Raw genomic sequence first — 19,870 nt, 5'->3', positions numbered from 1 at the left:
GGCACCTGAATCGTGGAAAGAAGCTTTTATCACACTTATACCAAAGACTGAAATTGAAAAAAATCAGATTAAGAACTACCGCCCTATATCATTACTAAATGTGGATTACAAAATATTTGCTGATATTTTGGCAAAAAGACTGAAGAGAGTGTTAGTGGAGGAGATTCATAAAGACCAGGCAGGCTTTCTCCCAGGAAGACATTTATCAGAGATCGTAAGGAATATAATTGACATCATGGAGCTGTTAACTGTAAATATTAACACAAAAGCGGTGTTGATTTTTGTGGACGCGGAGAAAGCCTTTGACAATATTTCTTGGAACTTTATGAAAAAGAATCTCCATGGGATGGGGGTAGGCCAAAAGTTTGAAAATGGTATAGGTGCAATATATTCTGAACAAAAGGCAAAGCTAATTGTAAATAATGTGGTAACTGATGAACTTTCCATAGAAAAAGGGACACGGCAAGGGTGCCCAATATCCCCATTACTTTTTATATCTGTCCTGGAGGTTTTGCTGAATATGATTAGGGGGGACCAGCTGGTAAAAGGAGTTCAGGTCGGAGCCAGACAGTACAAACTGAAGGCATTTGCAGATGACTTAGTATTGACTTTGCAAGAGCCGGACACTAGTACAAAGAGAGTCTTAGAATTAATTCAAATTTTTGGTCAGGTGGCAGGATTTAAGTTGAATAAACAAAAAACTAAAGTTTTGGAAAAAAATTTAACAAATGTTGAAAGAGAGAGTTTTCAAAATGAAACTGGATTAACGGTGGCAAAGAAAGTAAAATATTTGGGGATTAATATGACATCCAAAAATGTGAATTTATTTAAAGACAACTATGATAAATGTTGGACAGAGGTAAAGAAAGATCTAGAAATATGGTCGAACTTGAAGCTTTCCTTGTTAGGCCGAATTGCAGTGATCAAAATGAATGTATTGCCTAGAATGTTATTTTTGTTTGAGACACTACAAATTGTGGATAAACTAGATTGCTTCAAGAAGTGGCAGAAAGATATATCTAAATTTGTCTGGCAGGGCAAAAAGCCCAGAATAAAATTTAAGATACTTACTGATGCAAAAGAAAGAGGGGGGTTTGCCCTGCCGGATTTAAGATTGTACTATGAATCAGCAGCTTTCTGCTGGTTGAAAGATTGGCTACTTCTTGAGAATGCAGACACATTGGATTTGGAAGGATTTGACAATAGGTTTGGTTGGCATGCATATATATGGTATGACAAGCTTAAAGTTCACAAGGGTTTTAAAAACCATATTGTTAGAAAAGCATTATATAATGTTTGGATTCGATATAAGGATTTGCTGGAAAATAAAACTCCTAGGTGGCTATCACCTATGGAAGCCAAGGAGGTGAAGAAACTTAACATGGAATCTAAATGGCCAAAATATCTTGAAATTTTAGAACAAGAAAGTGGTAAATTTAAATTACAGAGCTATGAGAAAATAAAGTCTAAAGTACGAGATTGGCTCCATTATTATCAAATAATGGAGACTTTTAAACAAGACAGGAAAATTGGTTTCCAGGTGGAGAAATCGAAACTAGAGACAGAATTGTTAGAACCCAATACTAAGAATTTATCAAGAATGTATAACCTATTGCTGAAGTGGAATACAATAGACGAAACTGTTAAGCCAGCTATGATTAAATGGGCACAGGACATAGGTCATGACATTATGTTCGCGGACTGGGAACAGTTATGGACCACCGGTATCAAATTTACGGCATGTAATGCCTTAAAAGAAAATATTATGAAAATGATTTATAGGTGGTACATGACCCCAGTCAAGCTCGCGAAGATTTACCATCTGCCCAATAATAAATGTTGGAAATGTAATGAAGCCGAAGGTACCTTCTTTCACCTTTGGTGGACCTGCCCAAGGATTAAGGCCTTCTGGGAAATGATTTATAATGAAATTAAGAAGGTACTTAAATGTACTTTTCAAAAGAAACCGGAGGCATTTCTCCTGGGCATGGTCGGCCAATTGGTTTCAAAGAGGGATAAGATTTTCTTTATGTACGCCACTACAGCAGCAAGGATCCTTCTAGCAAAGTATTGGAAGACACAAGAATTACCCACACTGGAAGAATGGCAGACGAAAGTGATTGACTTTATGGGACTGCCAGAAATGACCGGCAGAATCCACGACCAAGAGAAAGAGACAGTGGAGGAAGATTGGAAGAAGTTTAAAGTATATATATCTTAAGAACTGTTGTAAAATAGAGGAGTGATAAAATGTCAAGGGGAAGGAAGATGCAGAATTGCAGCTAAAACTGTTTGATGATTTAAGGTGAAATTGAGAATGACAATGAGTTTAAATTTAAAATTTAATTGGCAAAAAGGGTTGTTGAAAAACTGCAAAATAAGGATACAAAAAGGGTGAGGTACGGGGAAGCCCGAGAAACGAGGCGTATGAAAATGAGGTTAAGAAATGATATTTTTTGGGTGTGTTTGTATTTGTTGATGTTTGTGTGTTGTTCTGTTTAGTGTTAAAAATTGGAAAATTAATAAAAAATTATATATATATTAAAAAAAACAATTAAAGGGACAAGATGTACAGGAAGGAATGTGGATATTTATACTAGGGTCTTCATGGTACCTGATTAGAGTTTCTGAAGCCTCAGGAGACACTGTTGCTGAAACCAGTCACTAAGTGTGTTCACCCTCTGGCCACGTTGTGTGGCGAGTTCCCACCTCCCCCACGGAAATAAAGACACAGGACACCAGTATTTTAGGTTAATGGGCAAAATTAGGCCACAACTTTATTGATTACAGGAATTGAGCGGTATTGGCTTAGGCATTGGTCCTATCGACTAACTGGCTTCAGCCTGATTGCTAGAAGACCAGCAAGGGTTAACCACCAGTAGGGGGAGTCCTGCTGATGTACATCAACTAGGAGCTCCCCGGGGTCACCGCTCGGGGGTGTGCCTTAGGCCCTCACCTCCATAGGCTTCAGACAGGGACACGCTCCCCGGAATCCTTTACCAGACTACACTTCGATATGGGGGCAGATGATGGTGCTTCCTCCCCCCCACTCATCTGCATAACAATACCCTTACCAATGCCTAACTGCCAATGTCGTGCCGAGGAAGTTGTTACGATTTGCTACGAGGTAGGCGAAAAACCAAATGGCTGGTGCCAATTTGCCAAGTTGAAAAAATTCCTACCAGGCCCCTTAATGGCGACCAAGCGAGGTCCATAGCAAGGTCAAGGAACAAAAACCTTAAAGGGCGGGAGGCTGGGAAACCGGAGCAGCTGGGGCGCTGGAGCAGAGAAAGAGGGAAATCCTCAGGCGCGCCGGCCCTAAATTGGCTGGCAAGGGACATGACGTGCCTGAGGATTCCCTGCTCTCGCGGGGACTGCAAGCCAGCCCCTGCACATGTGGCGGGAGGGCATGAAGCCCGCAACCCCACCTCCTCTCCACCTCGGAAGTGGCTTTCCCTAAATCCCTGCGTTGGCCAGATAGTCCTGCACCCACTCTCACCCAGACCAGTGTGGATGAATTGACTTGATCCAGGCTCCTCCCAATTAAATAAGTTTTCTCTCTCACCTCCCAAGACTGCTCAAGAAGGACTTCTGCTACGCATGCTTGCAGGGTATTTTAACAGTACAAGGCCTCAAATGTTCACAGTATATTTTCCCATCGAAGGATTTTGGGAAATGCAGTTTACCCCTCACAGAGCAAGATTCCCAGCTGTCTGACAGAGCCCATCGTTTTTAAAGGGGGAAAACTGTACTGTGAATGTGCTCGAAAGGTATGATGGGTGTACCTCTGTGGCCAGGATAACATATGCTCCAAACATTACACTAAAGGAGCATGAATGATTCAGGAAACACCCCAAGTCCCATTAAGAGGAACATGATGAATATCCAAGATGAAGTTGCGGAAAAACAATGCTAAACAGCTTCCTGATCAAACGGGTGGCTGATATGAAAGTTAATTTATTGGAACATGTTACATTTAGTCCCCCTAGTGGTACAGCAAGAAAGCTGCTAGCACATTAAGTTCCTAGACGTTAGTGCATGGGTAGGCAAACTAAGGCCCGGGGGCCGGATCTGGCCCAATCGCCTTCTATATCCGGCCCGTGGATGGTCCAAGAATCAGCCTGCTTTTACATGAGTGGAATGTGTCCTTTTATTTTACATGCATCTCTGGGTTATTTGTGGGGCCTGCCTGGTGTTTTTACATGAGTAGAATGTGTGCTTTTATTTGAAATGCACCTCTGGGTTGTTTGTGGGGCATAGGAATTTGTTCATTTTTTTCCCTTCAAAATATAGTCCGGCCACCCACAAGGTCTGAGGGACAGTGAACTGCTGAAAAAGTTTGCTGACCTCTGCATTAGCACATAGAATCATGGGATTGTAGACTTGGAAGGGACCCCCAAAGCCATCTAGTCCAGCCCCCCAGGGAATCTCAACACATAGTCCCCCATCCAATCTGAAACCATACAGGACCCAGCTTAGCTTTGCAAAGTAATTAATTGGTTGGGGACCTGCATCACAAATTCATAAAAGGTAAAGGACCCCTGACAGTTAAGTCCAGTTGCAAACGACTCTGGGGTTGCAGCGCTCATCTAGCTTTCAGACCGAGGGAGCTGGCGTTTGTCCACAGACAGTTTTTCCGGGCCATGTGGCCAGCATGACTAAGCCGGAGCAGTACCTATTTATCTACTTGCACTTTTGGGGGTGCTTTCGAACTGCTAGGTTGGCAGGAGCAGGGACCGAGCAACGGGAGCTCACCCCGTCATGGGGATTCAAACCGCCGACCTCCTGATTGGCAAGCCCTAGGCTCAGTGGTTTAGACCACAGCGCCACCCGCATCCCCACAAATTCATACAAATGTGCAATTCGAACGCTGGTGTTTTTCAGTTCTCATACCATTTTTGGAAACTGAATCTGAATCTGTTGAATGGTCTCTTTAAATTTGAAGGTTCATTATTGTTTCACAAGATGTGTATGTCTTTAAGGGCCAGAGCAAATAACGTGACCTAGTTTTACAGCTGTGAAGCAGTGTAGCAGGTGGTAATTAAGCTGTTGGGTCTGTGCTTTGAAGAAAATATGTTGGCATGGGGTCACTAATTTGACTACCTTTACCCCACCTAGATTCACTTGATGTTCCAAGCAATTCAGATGCAACTTGACTCCAATGTTATGTGTTTGGATGAATTACTGTCATGTCAGCATCCTCCTTTGCTTAGCAAGCCATTTTGGGGTGGTTTTTTTGCTTGGCTTCCCTTTGCATGATGTCCTTCATGTTCCTTCTAATGGAATTTGGTGAGTTTTATTGTCTCCCTGAATATGAATAATGGTAATAATTATTTTAATTTTGTTTTTTTCTACCCCATCCTCTGATTGGGTCGCCTCAGTCACTCTGGGCAGCTTCCAGCATATACAGAAACATAATAGAACATCAAGGGATGTGGGTGGCACTGTGGGTTAAACCACAGAGCCTAGGACTTGCCGATCAGAAGCTCGGTGGTTTGAATCCCCGCGACGGGGTGAGCTCCTGTTGCTCGGTCCCTGCTCCTGCCAACCTAGGAGTTTGAAAGCACATCAAGTGCAAGTGGATAAATAGGTACCGCTCCGGCAGGAAGGTAAATGGCGTTTCTGTTCGCTGCTCTGGTTCGCCAGAAGCAGCTTAGTCATCTGGCCACATGACCCGGAAGCTGCGCACCGGCTCCCTTGACCAATAAAGTGAGATGAGCACCACAACCCCAGAGTCGGCCACGACTGGACCTAATGGTCAGGGGTCCCTTTACCTTAAGAGAACATCAAACATTAAAAACATTCCTATAGCCTTCAGATATCTTCTAAATTCAGACAGTTCTGTATTTCCTTGACATCTGATGGGAGGGCGTTCCACAGGGCGGGAATATAATAATAATAATTTCTTAATATCCCATCCATCTTGCTGGGTTTCCCCAGCCACTCTGGGCGGCTTACAATATATATAAAAACACAACAAAGCCTGAACTTTAAATAAAAAGCACCCTTAACAGACTAGAATGTGGGGGGAGAGCACCCATTTCTGATTCACGAGGTGCCAAAATGTCTGGGACTGGCCCGAGGGGATCACCATGTGCAGATTTTCTGCCAGTACCTTCTGGCATCTTCTTCAGTTCTTTTGCTAACTTATCTTTCACTTACTCTCTTCTTAGGGTAGGGAATGAAGGAATCACTTGGTTCTGAAGCAGATACAGTATTTATTTGAGATTTTATTCAGCATGATTTGATGTCTATCGACAGATAAAATTCAGATTGGTGGAAAGAGACGTTCAAATCTCCACGAGCAACTGGGCGTGCCACTGGAATTGTTTAGGGCTCAAATAAAATTTCACACAAATGGGAACTTAGACTTCCAATTAGACTCTTAGAGATGCGAAGGTGGCCACCTTCGTGGGTTATTTTCCGTTTTTGTTTTCCAATTGATTTTGTTAAAGTTTGAAAGAAAATACATGTGTACTACCTTGAGCTTCTTGGAGTGATATAAACCTGGTTTATAAACCAGGCTAGGTGGGAGCTATTTTGCCTGACCTGAGCTGTGAAATTACTAACCATGGTATTATCCAGGGTCCTGAAAGAGATGACATAAAAATACAGTGGTGCCCCGCAAGACGAATGCCTCGCAAGACGGAAAACCCGCAAGACGAAAGGGTTTTCCATTTTTCGAGGCGCTTTGCAAGACGAATTTCCCTATGGGCTTGCTTTGCAAGAAGAAAGCCCATAGGGAAATCTCTGGGGACCTCTTTTAAATGCTGGCGGTGGGGAGCAAAGCCTTCCCCCCCCTCCGGCCTTCAGAAGAGGTCCAGGAAGGCCGGCGGGGGCCGAAAGGCTTTGCTCCCCACCGCCAGCATTTTAAAAGCGGTCTGGGATAGCAGGGAAGCGCTTCCCGCTATCCCGGACGGCTTTTGAAGGCAGGCGGGGGGGAGCAAAGACTTTCGCCCCCTGCCGGTCCCTGCCGGTCCTGGACCTCTTCTGAAGGCTGGCGGGGGGCGAACGTCTTTGCTCCCCCCCCGCCTGCCTTCCCAGGGGCTTTAAAATTGCCCCGGGACAGCGGAGAAGTCCGCTGTCCGGGGCGATCTTAAAATGCTGGTGGGTGGCAGCGCTGCCGCCCGCCAGCATTTTAAAATCCCCGGGACAGCGGAGAAGTCCTCTGCTGTCCCAGGGTTTTTTAAAATGCTGGGGGTGGGAAGAAAAGCCCTTGTCCCCCCCCCCAGCCTTCAGAAGAGGTCGGGGGACAGACTGTCCCCGGACCTGGTCTGAAGGCGGTTTCCATAGGAACGCATTGATTGATTTTCAATGCATTCCTATGGGAAACCGTGCTTCGCAAGACGAAAAACTCGCAAGACAAAAAACTTGCGGAACGAATTAATTTCGTCTTGCGAGGCACCACTGTACAGTCTTTACTTCAGTCTACATTAATTTCTTCTTTATTGAGAGTCTGTCATTGTTGCTTGGTTGAAGGAATGGATGACATTAGAGAATTCACATATTCTAGACCAGCGGTTCTCAACCTGTGGGTCCCCACTGCGGAACTCCCTCCCACAGGAGACATCGATGGACACCAATTTGTATGGCTTTGAAAGGCGATGAGGCAGTTTCATGGAGGATAATAAGGCTATCAATGGCTCCTGGCCATGGAGCTTTCTCTCTCCCTCCTCCGCATTCTGCCTCTGGGTACCCGCTGCTGAGAAATGCAGGTAAGCCTTTGCTTGGATGGAGGGAAGGTTGTAGCCTCTGCCTGCCCCTCCTCATTAAGGGTGTCCTCTTTAAGGGATCTGTGTGGATCCTGTCCAATGCCTGTCCCCCCCCCCACAGTGCTACAATTCCCAGGGCCCTTAAACATCTACAGTGCCTAATAATAATAATAATAATAATAATAATAATAATAATAATTCATTCATAGCCCACCCATCAGGCTGGGTTTCCCCAGCCACTCTGAGTGGCGTCCAACAAAAGATTAAAATACAATAATTCGTCAAATATTAAAACCTTCCCTAAACAGAATTCTGTGAAGGGGGAAAAGTGCTTTAAATGTGTTTCAACAATGAAGTTTGTCTGTAGCCGTGATGCTCCACATATGATGCTTCAGAAGCATGAAGGCTTCAGAAAAACCCCAAATCCCATAAAGAGAAACACAAAGAACTTCCAAAATGAAGCTGAGCCAAGACATTGCCTGACATGAAAGGTTACATCTTACAACATAGTAAAATTGGGTTAAATGGTCTGGGAGGGTGGCCAGGGGCATTCTGGTAAAGTCGAGACTTGTCTGAGGTGGGGTATACTTAGCCAAATTAGTGATGCCATGCAAACAGTTGCCTTAAAAATCCAGAGAGAAACCGTATTGTCAGAGTCACCCGTGGTCCCAGCTCACAAGAGACCAAAGTCCAGTCCGGCTTATGTACAAAAGTTTTTATTGAAGAACATTCTTAGCTTCACAGCCTAGCTCCGTGACTCTACGTCTGTTACGCTTAGACCGCTGAAGTCCCCTCTGAGTCAGTCCCGCCTCTACACCAGTTTAAGAGGCTTGTACTGGTCCACCTCTTCCTCTCTTTCCTTTTCCGCAGGGTCTTTCTGCCCCCCTGTGTTCTCTCCCTTCGGGACTCCCCAGAGGCTGAATCCTCGGGCGCCTCCTCCCCCCTCCTTCGGGCTTTGGGACCAGGCTCCTCCCCAGGACTCTCTTCACTTCCGCGCGCCTCCCATTTTGAACTTGGCGCGCGTACGTTGCTCCTGACCTTCCCTTCGACAGTTACACTGCCCTCGATACTACTTTCCTCCCCTTCCGGCAGGACGTTTTGCCCTGATCTCCTTCCCCTCTCTGCTTCCTGTTCTGCTCCTTCTGACACACTGGTCACTCCACCCCCCTCACTCCGTTCCAGCGGAGCAGCCGGTCCCGATCTCCAACTCCCACTGGGGGTTCCCCCTTCGTTTCCCTGCTCCTGACTGCTTCCCCCTCTAGCTCCCCTTGGCTTGACCAGAGGGGCTCCCTTTTGGGAGTCCTCCGATTCACTGGACGGACTCATGGACAATCTTGGGTCATTGTCATCCTCTTCCTCGTCACTCTGGAATCCTTCCCCCTCACTCTCTGTCTCTCTCCCTGAACCCCTGACATCCATCCCCCCCTCGAAGCCCCCCCTTCCCCCCTCCCGGCCCTCGGAGGCAGGTCGTGGGAGCCGCAGCTCCTCGGAGGTAGATGCAGGATACAGTTCGTTTGCTTCAATGTCCTCTGCTAGCAGCTCGGTGTATGTGTGTTCGAATGCGGGTTCTTCACCCAAGGTGTTCTCGGCTCCCTCTTCCATTGCTACTTCGTCTGGTGCTGCCTGCCAAGGCCCCGTCAGCCATTTCTTGCGCCAGTCGTCCTCTGGTTGCTCGTCCCACCAGTAAGAGGGTTCTGTGTCTACCCCCGAACACGATCCCCTGGGCGGGCTTGAGTCTGGCGTTCTCTCCTCGGCGGAAGAAAAGCCCCTGAAAGTACTGTCTGAAAGTGTGGGCGTAAAGAGCCAGTCATCAAAGTACTCGGCTGGCATGGGTCTATGCGGGAAAAGTGCATGGAACTCGTCTTTCAGAAGAGGTTCGTCTAAAGCGTAGTCCGGCACCCAAATATTGGCACTGGCCAGGGTACCCTCTCTGGCTAGAAAGTATTCTACTCCCTCTACCCCCCATCTCGAGTCCAGGATCTCAGTGACCTCGTTGAGTGGTTCGGCCCTGGGCGCCCCCTCCCTCTCGGGTGACTGAGTGCGTGCGTGCGGTACTGTTTCAGACTCCTGAAACCTGTGCGGGGTCTTGTAGGGAGTGAGCACCGACCTATGAAAGACCGGGTGCACTCTGGAACCTTCGGGGAGGGCCAGTCGAAAAGCTATAGGGTTGATCCTAGCCTCCACCTGGTATGGCCCTAGCTGCCTGTGTCCCAGCTTCTTCTTAGCCAACGACCTGGCTGGCATCGCTTGGGCCGCTAACCATACCCAGTCCCCCACCTGGATGTCCTCTCCCACTCTCCTGTTTTTGTCTGCCTGCACCTTATATGCTTGTTTGGCTAGCTCCAAATGTCTCCGCAGCTCCTCGTGCACCTCTTGCAGTTCTGCTGCGAACTGGTCGGCTTCTTGCGTCACCCCCTCTCCCGGTGTTACGAACCCCGGGAAGGTTCTGGGATGACGACCATTGTTCGCGAAGAACGGCGTCACCCCCGTCGACGCGTGCTTCGTGTTGTTGTAGGCAAACTCCGCCATCGGCAGGTAGTCCACCCACGCCGCCGGGCGCTGATTTGCGTAACATCTTAGGTACTGCTGCATGATCGCGTTGACTCTCTCTGCTTGGCCGTTGGTCTGCGGATGCCTTGCCGACGTTAGGTTGATCTTGACATGCAGGATACCTAGAAGCTTCCGCCAAAAAGTAGAAACAAATTGGCACCCCCTGTCAGACAGGATGGATTGTGGCAGCCCATGCACCTTGAACACGTGATTGATGAAGAGTTTGGCGGTCTGTTCCGCCGTCGCCACCTTCGCGCAAGGAATGAAGTGCGCCATCTTGGTGAACAGGTCCACCACCACCAGCACCGCCGTCTTGCCTCTGGAGCTGGGCAGGTAAGTGACGAAGTCCAGCGCCACCCTCTCCCACGGTTGCTGTGGCGTCTCCAGCGGTTCCAGTAACCCCGCTGGCTTCTGGTGCACTGGCTTGGACCTCTGACAAGTGTCACACCTGGCGACGTAATCCGCTATCTCTCCCCGCATCTGGGGCCACCAAAAGTCCCTGGCCACCAGTTCTATTGTCTTCTCCTTGCCGAAGTGGCCCGCACTGGGGGCGTCGTGCAACTGCTGCAGAACCCTCGCGCGGAGCTCTTCACCCGGTACGTAGAGGGCACCTTTGTGAGTTAACAGCCCGTCGCGTAATTGGAACTCATCGTCCCTCTGCGAACCCCTGCGCAGCGCCTCCATCTTGGATTGTGCAAATCGATCCACTTGCAACGCACGTCGCACCGCGTCCAGGTCGACTGCGATGGTAGCGCACGTCCACGCCTGCGGTGCGAAAATGTGCTTGGCTGCCACTGGCGCTGCTTCCTCGAGATATTGCGGTTTCCTGGAGAGCGCGTCGGCTATAACGTTGGAATTTCCCGGGATGTATTCTATCCTGAAGTCGAAATCCGCGAAGAATTCAGCCCAGCGCATGTGTCTTTGGCTCTGGAGCTTCGCCGTGCGCCAATACTCTAAGTTCTTGTGATCCGTACGGACCTGCACCGTGTGCTTGGCTCCTATGAGGAAGTGTCGCCACGCTTTGAAGGCAGCGTGAATGGCCAACAGCTCCCTGTCCCATATGGTGTAGTTTTGCTCCGCCTTGCTGAGCTTTCGGGAGTAAAAGGCACCGGGTCTCCAATTTCCTTGCGAATCTTCTTGCAGGAGCACGGCTCCCACCGCTCTGTCTGAGGCGTCGGTCTCTACTCGCATGGGTCTGCCCGGATTCACGTGCAGCAGCTGCTCCTCGGAAGCGAAGAGGCTTTTAAGCTTCCTAAAAGAGCGCTCCGCCTGTTCCGTCCAAGCGAACTTCTTCTTCTTGGAACTGAGAGTGTCCGTGATTGCTGCCGTCTCCTTTGCAAAACCCCTGATGAATTTGCGGTAGAAATTGGCGAACCTGACAAATCTCTGGACCTCCTTCCGATTGCGTGGGCTCTTCCAGTCCAACACGGCGCGGACCTTGACACTGTCCATGGCCAGCCCCTTGTCAGACAGCTTGTAGCCGAGGAAATCCACCTCCGTCACATCAAACTGGCATTTCTCTAACTTGGCGTAGAGCCTGTGTTCTCGCAGTCTCTGCAGGACCTCCTTCACGTCTCTTTCATGAGCTTCCTGCGATTCCGAAAAGATCAGGATGTCGTCGAGGAAACACACACACTTCTTGTAGAGGAGCCCTGCCAGCACGTGATGCATAAAGGCTTGGAAGACGTGAGATCCATTTTGGAGACCAAACGGCATAACTCTGTATTCATACGTGCCCAGAGGCGTGAACATGGCCGTCTTCCACTCATCGCCCTCCCGGATACGGATGAGGTTATACGCTCCACGCAGATCCAACTTGGTGAAGATCTTCCCCTTCCGCACGGTCGCTAGGAGGTCATCAATCTTGGGCATGGGGAAGGCCTTGGGCTTGGTCATGGAATTTACGGCCCTGTAATCCACAATGAGTCTTTTCTGGGGCGTGTCCTTCTTCTTTACAAAAAACACAGGACTGCCCCCCACTGCTTTGGACTCCCGGATGAATCCACGCTTCAAATTATGCTCTATGAACTCCCTGAGTTCTTGCATCTCGTCCTCAGACATGGAATACAGCTTCGCAGTCGGCAGCTGCGCCCCCGGCAACAGGTCGATCGCGCAATCGTAAGGTCTGTGGGGCGGCAGCTGGTCAGCTTCCTTCTCGCAGAAAACCTCCAGGAAACTCTCGTACTTGCGAGGAACTGCCTGCGCCATGCCAAGTTGCAGCTGCTGCTCCGCCCCCTCCTCCTGGCTGGACTGGATACAATATTGAGCACAGTACGATGAGCAAAAGGTGATCTGCCGTTGGTACCACGCTATCGCAGGACTGTGTCTCTCCAGCCAACTCATGCCTAGTACTATAGGCATGTCCGATAGGCGGGTGACATTGAAGCTGATGACTTCTCTATGATGTCCAATCCGCATCTCCATGGGAGGCGTCTGTTGCACAACTTGTCCTCCCAGCAATTTCCTGCCATCAACCGTGACTACGTTTAGAGGCGTTGTCGCGGGCAGAAGCGCTATGTGATGCTGCTTGACGAAATGCACCCCCACAAAGTCCGCGTTGCTCCCAGAATCGATCGTGATGGGGACTTCCAGGGTGGTTCCGTTCGGCAACTGGAGTGTTGCAGTGAGCTGCACCGTTGGCTTGGGTGGTAAAGGGTCTGTACGTTGCAAAGGCACTGGGGACTGCTCTACAGATTCGCCTGGCTGAGCCCCAGCAGCTCTGCTTCCAGCCAGGCACTGTCGTTTCCCTGAGGTTGCTCTTCTTGCATCACTTCTGCTGCCACTGTTGCTAAGGCTGCAGTGTGCTTCTGGGGCCTCTGGGGGCACTCTTTCACCATGTGCTGTGCACTGTCACAGATGTAACATTTCCTGTTCCCTCTAGGAGGCTTCGCCTTTACTGCACCGGATGCTGGGACTCTGGCTGTTGCTTGAGCCTTAGCACCACCAATTTCCATCGGTTCCTCCCCCTGCCGCGCCAGAGGCGAGGGATGTGCCTGACTGAAGTCTCTGGGGAGAAAAGGAGGCGTCCTTGCCGGTGCATGCGCCTGACGTCCCTCCTCATTGTGCCAAGGACGTTCTTCGTGCCGTACCTCAATCGCAAGAGCCCTCTGCACGACGTCCTCCAGGGTCTGAGGTCTGTCTCCCCTGGCAAGTTCGTCTTTTATGGGGCCGCCGAGACCCTCCCAGAACAAATCTCTCACTGGTTTGCAGTCCTTCTCCCAGCCTAATACAGTCAGTAAGGCGAAAAATCGTGAATGATACTGACGCACAGTGGCTCTGCCTTGCCGCAGCCCGTGCATTTCCCTGCACGCAAGATCAAGATCCACGGTTGACTGGAAACAAGCATCCATCGCTTTAATAAATTCATCAGAATCGCGGCGGGCAGGGCCGTCTTCGCGCCACAAATTGCGCAACCAAGCTCTTGCCTCCCCATGCAAATGAGACACAATAAACCCCACTTTCTCCTCTTCATCTTTAAAGTCATTACGAAGCAAATGCAGTGCATACAAGACGTCTGCTCTGAAACTTGGGTAGTGCTTTAGGTTCCCATCGAAGTGGGTGACTAGACTGCCCCCCCGCCTTCCAAGTCCAATTCCCTCCGATCTGGACCCTGGGAACCCCTCCTTGCTAGCACGCTCCCACCTTATTTGCAGGTCCTGGCAGCGCTTCTCCGCTTCATCACTCTTCTTCTGAGATGCAATGACTGCAGCGGTGAGTTCTGTAACTGCGTTGCGCAGCGTTGTTAGCTGCTCCTCCGCACTCATGGCCGCTACCGTTCGTGAGCTTTGCAAAAAAAAATTTTGCGTTCTGTGGGAGGGGACTTACTGTCAGAGTCACCCGTGGTCCCAGCTCACAAGAGACCAAAGTCCAGTCCGGCTTATGTACAAAAGTTTTTATTGAAGAACATTCTTAGCTTCACAGCCTAACTCCGTGACTCTACGTCTGTTACGCTTAGACCGCTGAAGTCCCCTCTGAGTCAGTCCCGCCTCTACACCAGTTTAAGAGGCTTGTACTGGTCCACCTCTTCCTCTCTTTCCTTTTCCGCAGGGTCTTTCTGCCCCCCTGTGTTCTTTCCCTTCGGGACTCCCCAGAGGCTGAATCCTCTGGCGCCTCCTCCCCCCTCCTTCGGGCTTTGGGACCAGGCTCCTCCCCAGGACTCTCTTCATTTCCGAGCGCCTCCCATTTTGAACTTGGCGCGCGTACGTTGCTCCTGACCTTCCCTTTGACAGTTACACTGCCCTCGATACTACTTTCCTCCCCTCCGGCAGGACGTTTTGCCCTGATCTCCTTCCCCTCTCTGCTTCCTGTTCCGCTCCTTCTGACACACTGGTCACTCCACCCCCCTCACTCCGTTCCAGCGGAGCAGCCGGTCCCGATCTCCAACTCCCACTGGGGGTTCCCCCTTCGTTTCCCTGCTCCTGACTGCTTCCCCCTCTAGCTCCCCTTGGCTTGACCAGAGGGGCTCCCTTTTGGGAGTCCTCCGATTCACTGGACGGACTCATGGACAATCTTGGGTCATTGTCATCCTCTTCCTCGTCACTCTGGAATCCTTCCCCCTCACTCTCTGTCTCTCTCCCTGAACCCCTGACACGTATAAAAGGCTTTTCCACCAGTGCCTTGAAACATCTCCTCTCTCCTGTCACTTGGCTTCTCCATCACTTGGTAAGTTGTCTTTAACTGAATTGCTTCTTAGAGGAGAGAAGGAAGGAACTCTTTGATTATGGAACAAAATAATTTTGAAATTTGGTTTGACTCAATTAGCTGTCAATTGAGAGACAAGAAGCAGTTTTGGGAAGAAGAACTCAAATCTCTACATCCTAGGAGTTGTGCTACTGGGATTGTTTAGGGCTCAACAGAAAATTTTAACCTAGAGTTGTATTGGGGCTTTTAGAAATGCGAAACTGGGTACTTTTGTGGTTGGAGCCAGCTAGGAAAAGAAGATAGCAGCCATGGTCCTGAGTGGTTTTGCAAAACCTTGCCTAGTGTCCCTGTTCCCTGTCTTTCTGGAGAAAGCTGCTCTGGCCATGGTCACACCTGCTGCCCATGTAGCATCTGAACTGGATTTTTGAGGCTCACTCTATGCAGGGCTGCCTTGTTCCAGCCACACTGACCCTTTCCTGCATGAGGCAGGTCTGGCAGAGCCAGGTGCTCCCCTGAAACCCTGGAAAGGGAATCCTTCTTTCTGGTGAAGAGAGGTGGGGAACCTCTGGCCCTCCAGACATTGCCAAACTACAGCCCTCGTCTCCTCTGCTTCCTGCAGCTGCTGAGATTTGTAGTTCAGATTCAAAGCGTTCCCCATTCCTGCTCGAGGGACAACACTCTGCTAGATGAACCCATGGTCAGGTGCATTAAAAGGAGCTCCCTGTCTTCTGAATGTCATGCTGAATATGGGAAGGGGTATTGCGGGCTACCAGCCACCATGGTTATGCTTTCCCCTCCACAATTGGAGGCAGCAATATTTCTCTTTTGTCTGATCCAGCCAGCTCATCTTAGGTTCTTTGTAAAATTGTTGTTTAACCTGTCACCCATCCCTTTCCCTTGCGTCCCAGGGCAGGCTACAACATTAAAAACTTATTTCTTTGGGAATCCACATTTTTCTGAAAGTATCCTTGAAAATGTTCTCATTTCAGGTTCTCCAAGACTCCTCCAAGATGTCCACTGTCAGCATGGGATTCACCCCTATGGTGCTGATGATGCCAGGCTTGGGACCAATTTCCCTTCCTGTACTTTTGCGAATATTAGTCCTTGACGTCATGATGTTTTGAGGATTTGCTTCTGCTGCTTAATTGGATATCGCAGATGTTCTCATGTTTAGAAGAGAATGCATCTGGTGGTGTGCGTGTCAACTGTCCATAGCTTCTGTTCAGTTATGAACCTGCTCCCTCGCTCGTGTATCCTGGAATCGAATCGACTTCTGAGCTTGCGCTAATAGCCTGAATAAAGATGCTTTTCTTCCTTCCTTCCTCTTTATTAAAAAAGCGTTTATTAATTTTCCAATAAGAACGTCCAATTAACATATCAAATCCAATCCAATAAAGATAAAAACCTAAAATAAAAAGTCCAATTGTCTTCCAAATTGTAATCTTTTTTTCTTTTTGACTTCCCACGGTCTGAATTCCAAAGCATTTTCCACATCGTCATAGTCCTGTCTCTTGTCGCCATTGTTTTCACAATTCCATATTGTCAGGGAACTGACATCAGAGCGAGAGGCGGAGGCATGGCTCCAGAGCGATGCTGGAGAGGGGACCAGCAGGGGGAAGGAATTCAGCATAACACCAGTAGAGAAGAGAGGGAGATGGAGGAATTGGAGACAGGTCTCCAAGACCCTTCACCAGAGACTAGCGGGGAGAGCGCTGACACGCCACTGCCGTCCCCTTACTTGCGCAGATGAGTTCCGCGCAGGGAAAGTAGGAGGAGACTTGGCGTCAAACAGCTCTTACATTGGAAGAGGTTCAAGAAACACCCACTGACGGATTCTGCAAGTGACTGACCGGCCACGGAGTGTGAGCTGTCAGCCAAAGCATGGTTGGCCAGGCAATCTAACTAAAACTGAAGGCAACTTACGCACAAGTGACCCCCTTACAACCATTACACATATCACGATTTTATCCTCCTTTCTTCTTTTCAAGCAAGAGTCGGGGCGTGTTTTGGGATGGGAGCCCAACGACAGCCTTGCCTCCAATCCTCCCTGGAGACGCTGCTGGTTTGCAAGACATGTGCTCTGCCAATGGAGTTGGATGCTCCTACTCAACTGGGCTGGTTTCCCTTGTTCATTAGTCGGTGCGCTCATTAGCGCTTCTGAGGCATGAGATACACCTTTAAAAGCAATAGTAATGATACAGAACAGCTCAGTCTCTGGCTGGCAGCTCGGCCCCTTTCATTACAGAGGGTGCCTTGCCAAGGAAGCATTTCCTCAGCTGTTTGTTTCTGAGGGCAAATTATGTTGTTCTCTAAAAATGGGGTCGGTATGAAAAGTCTCCTGAAAGCAGACAGTTCAAAAAAGGGGGGGGAAACCCCCCCGTCCTGGGAAATACTGCTGGCCTCACACTCTGAGGCTGATCAGTTACTTCTTAATTGTCAACTCATGGTTTGGGGATTAAATAGGGTTGCCGTATTCCCAAAAGTGAAAATCTGGACAGAGCTGTTGAGCTGCTTTCTTTGTGGGGAGTTTCAAAGTGGTTGAGGTGTTTCTTGTTTGTTTTGTTTGAACATCTGGAAACGCTCTGGGGGCTTGTTCATTAGCCATATTCCCAAAAGTGAAAATGATGGATTGTAATAAAAAAATTAATAAAGCTGGAAGGGACAAGGGTTATCAAGCGAATGGCTGCTACTTGAAATCTTCCATTTTTCCTCCCCCCCCTTTTTTTTAACCTCAGGAAGGTCGCCACCATCGGCAACATGGCTGCCCCAGCCTCCTTTTTACCCCCTCAGTGCCTCAGAGCAGACACCTAGGAGAAGACTGGCTCTTCTATTCTTCTAGCAGATTAGAACCCAAGAGATTAAATAAAACATATACAGTTTGCTGTTGTGGTTGTTTTCTGAGGCGTGGAGAACAACAGCAGCAAAAATTAAAGAAGGGTCCATAGTGGTGGTGGCATTTATCAAACAAATGGCTCCCACTTCAAATCCTCCTGCAAAAAAAATACAGCCTCTTCTGTTTTCCCTCTTCCCCCCCATTTTTTTACCTCAGGAATGTCAGCCCACAAAAGTGTGGCTGCTCCAGCCTACATTTCCCCCCTCAGTCCTTCAGAGGAGCCATAAGAGAGAGGGAAAATGATGGCTCCCCTCAGCCTGAAATGAGCCACTTCCCCTCACAAGGGCTGAAATGGCCTCAGATGTGCAGTGAAGAAGTCACAAAGAGTCCTATCGTGATGCTAAGGACCCTCTGCCTCCCTTTGGCTGTGGGGCTCAAGATGGCGGCTGGAATCCATTACTGTATAAAGGAAAGGCTCTGGGCCTCAGTCGTTTGCCACGGGGAACAGAGAGATGTTCCCTAAGAGGCTGGTGTCTCTCCTTGTGTGGAAGTCAGAGAACTCCTCTAAAGGCCCATACATACCCTCCAACATTTCTCCAATGAAAATAGGGACATCCTATTCCATTATTATTATTATTATTATTATTATGCCTCTCCCATCTGACTGGGTTGCCCCAGCAGTTCTTGCTGGCTTCCAACATATATAAACATTCGACTTTAAAAAACCTCCCTATACAGTACAGAGCTGCCTTTAGATGTCTCCTAAATGTTGCACAGTTCCTTATCTTCCTGGCTCAGGGGTTGCATAACTCCATACCCATGAGCCACAAGATATGGGCGTAAGAGATGCATTGAAGAAGGCACAGAGAGTCCCATAGTCATGGGAAGAGCCTTTTGCCTCTGTGGGAAGCAGAAGCGGCCCTTTTTCTTTGGGCTCAAGATGGCCGCTGGAATCCACTGTAAAGGAAAGGCTCTGGGCCTCGGCTCTTTCCTAAAAGGCTCTTGTCTCTCCTTCAGCGGAAAACAGAGAACTGCTCTGAAGCCCCACAGCAACATTACACGGAAAGGACTAGTGGCTCCAAGCCGTTGCTCTCCCGAGGAAAATGGCCGCCTGCTTCTCCCTCTGCAGATAGTTTTATTGCAGCATCAGCAGAACGTCTTTACTGCAGAGTGGTCTTAAATTACATGCCGCTGACCACAAGCTGTTCTATTTTCTATGCCCCTAAACCAGGCATAGGCAAACTCGGCCCTACAGATGTTTTGGGACTACAACTCCCATCATCCCTAGCTCACAGGACCAGTGGTCAGGGATGATGGGAGTTGTAGTCCCAAAACATCTGGAGAGCCGAGTTTGCCTATGCCTGCCCTAACCGCTGACTGTTCCTTCATATAAGGCCAAGTCAGTTTCTTATCTGATAAAGACAGGTGCTTAACCAACAGGTATATGGATATGTTCATGTTCACAGCCGCTAGCTACATCCTGTGTACCTTGCAGTGTGTACCTTGCACAGTTCTTGTGGTTTATTTTATCACCCTAAGCGATCAGCTTCGCTTCTACGCTCAGTAGCCTAGCAGGCATATATATGTTTGTTTGTTTTATGAGAGGCAAATAAAGAATAAAAAGAGAATCAATAATTGCTAATGTTAAGGTAAAGAATTGCTTAGAAGCATCTTGTGCAAACATGGCCAAGCTATGGATTACTGAAATGTGTGTGCTCAAATAGATGTTTAAATAAAACATAAACAACGAACAGGCAACAATATATTATTTCTCACATCTTCTGAGAAGCAGGACCTGAGCGCGACTGCAATGCTCTTCCCAGAGGCATAATGCAGAGGAGGAGAAGGCAGACTCCATGGCCAGTAGCCATTGATAGCCTTATTATCCTCCACGAAACTGCCTCATCGCCTTTCAAAGTCATCCAAGTTGGCAGCCATCGCTGTCTCCTGTGGAAGGGAGTTCCGCAGTTTAATTATGTATTATGAATTCTTTTTTTCCTCTTTTCTCTGGAGGCGTCTGCCTTTGGGGGGATTCCAGTAACACAGGGTGGTGGCTGTCTCGATTAAGAACTGGGGCGGCATTCCAGTGGGATGAGAAAATGCCATTTCGCCCCGCGCCGATTTCCATAATGGT

The 19,870-nt window shown here is 48.7% G+C and overlaps 1 long non-coding RNA gene across 1 annotated transcript in view; it reads right to left on the bottom strand.

The window, feature by feature from the left end:
* Positions 1 to 17,937, bottom strand: part of LOC309330154 — a 53,473-nt gene extending 35,536 nt beyond the window's left edge. Inside the window, exon 1 of the long non-coding RNA XR_014151319.1 lies at positions 17,634 to 17,937. This is a non-coding gene — a long non-coding RNA (uncharacterized lncRNA). The remainder of the gene's footprint in view (positions 1 to 17,633) is intronic.
* Between the last annotated feature and the right edge of the window lie 1,933 nt (positions 17,938 to 19,870).

Source organism: Podarcis erhardii (genome assembly GCF_964252035.2).
Source record: "Podarcis erhardii genome assembly, chromosome: 15".
Lineage (NCBI taxonomy): Eukaryota > Metazoa > Chordata > Lepidosauria > Squamata > Lacertidae > Podarcis > Podarcis erhardii.
This window is presented reverse-complemented; position numbering and strand designations above follow the sequence as displayed.